Source organism: Perkinsus marinus (genome assembly GCF_000006405.1).
Source record: "Perkinsus marinus ATCC 50983 genomic scaffold scf_1104296943978, whole genome shotgun sequence".
NCBI classification, from domain to species: Eukaryota; Perkinsozoa; order Perkinsida; family Perkinsidae; genus Perkinsus; species Perkinsus marinus.
The window spans coordinates 18,572-20,502 of NW_003211622.1; positions in this window are offsets into that span (position 1 = coordinate 18,572).

Sequence of the window (1,931 nt, forward strand, 5' to 3'; positions counted from 1 at the left end):
ATAACTCCTGTTACTACTACTACCGACGCCGTGATGATGAGTCTATTTCTCATCTACGTGGAGATGTTCAGTGAAGAACTTCACTTTAGTTTCCTCAGACAGATTAGAGCAATCAACTCGATCGAACGCCCCATATCTGTGATGGACGATTTACATACTTATCCAGCATTGGGAGATAACAACGTTTCCTGGGGTTTGACAATGTGACGAGTGGGTTACTAATGACTAGGACCTTGTTCTCCTCTACTCATGACCCTCCACAATCGTCTCTATTGCACAATATCCTCCAAGCTGTGCTAAAGTCTAGGCTAGCTACTATGCTATGCTAATATAATGATACAATGATGATAAGGTGTTCAATGTATTGTATGTGATGATATTATTTCAGCCTATTAACTCCCACTCGTATTATTATTAATGATAATATGTCTCAATCTTCAAGGCTCGATGTTGAGATGAATAATGGAGAGTCTAGATCTACCACAATAACAAAGAGGAACGTTTACATGGGGAATTAATTGAAGAATATGTTCCTAGCCGTATAGAAAATTGAGAATGAGTTCCCCCCGGGAACACTATAGGTTTCTGGATAGATATCTCCACCATCACTCACTTCCTGTCCTCTCTGATTTGCTGCAAATTAGAGTCTTCCTTCCATAGCTCGGGATTGGCAACCGCAGCAGCGAGTACCTCAGTGTTATGATGATAATCAACAACAACAGTCGTATGAGTTATCACTCCCAAAGCAGCCAACTCTTTCAAAGATACATTCCTATCAGTTTTGTGGGGAAGGGCGGGGTTCAGTTTCACGATACCTGTGTATGAGCACTAAAGAGCAGTAGTATGCAGTGATTTACTATCATCGTCCGGGAGATACCAGGCTGATAGATTCGCCACCTCGGTAGAGAATGCCATCTTGAGTGATAAAGGCAACTTAAAATGAGGAATACTAATATCGTGTATTAATGGTACTCTAATGTTGTGGTAATATATACTAGTATTATTACTAAGGATGTATCTATGCTAGATAGATTATCTATTTACAAAGCAGCTGATTAACGTAATATCTACTACTAGTAATAATGAGTGTGACATTTTAGATATCACCTGGTGATATGAGAAACACTAATGAAAAAGATATTTCACAATTCGTGGAGAGCAAATGTATTATCGGCTGCGGAAACATATACGTTCTATGGCTTACATGAAGTTCTACACCACTTCACGTTAAGTGGGTGAAACTGCAATATTAAATACTTCTAAGCTAGGTGGATTTTTATCTATTAATACTTTTATGCTACTCGGCTATAATCGTGCGTCAAAATCTCACATTTTCAAATATCTTCCACAAATTGCGTTGCTTCCGATTTATCAAGTCTAAACGCCTCTCAACACTCCAATTCTACTCTTTTGCAACGCATTCCTAAACCTACATCGTGTACCAACATCGATATCTCACTGCTGTAAGTAGATAAGCCAACTCGACTCCAGCTCTTGTAGTATACCAGCTAACTTAGTGATACGGTAGTGGCACTAGCCAGTTGTAGGGTATTTAGTTACTGTCGATCGATACTGCAAATACAGGCCCGATCGCAGCTTCCCACCCAAAACTCGTTAACTCAACTCGTCCCGCCCTGCCGACTTCATCTGTGGCCATCGGACGGCCATCCTCACACAGTTGAGGATCGCACGTCAAGATGCAGACAACCAGAAACTACCGGGTGGCAGAGGGTGGGCAAAAGGAGCCAGCACGCTCACCAACAACTGATAGATGATAAAGTAAGTTATCAACAATCCTCACACTAACACTTAGGACCAGCAGCAAACACGTCGCACGATATACACAGGGTTCAGAGTAACTAGCTTCGCGGGCGAGCGCGTCACGGTCCTGTTTTTGGCACACTCTACACTCCACAAGCTTCGTGTAGGGT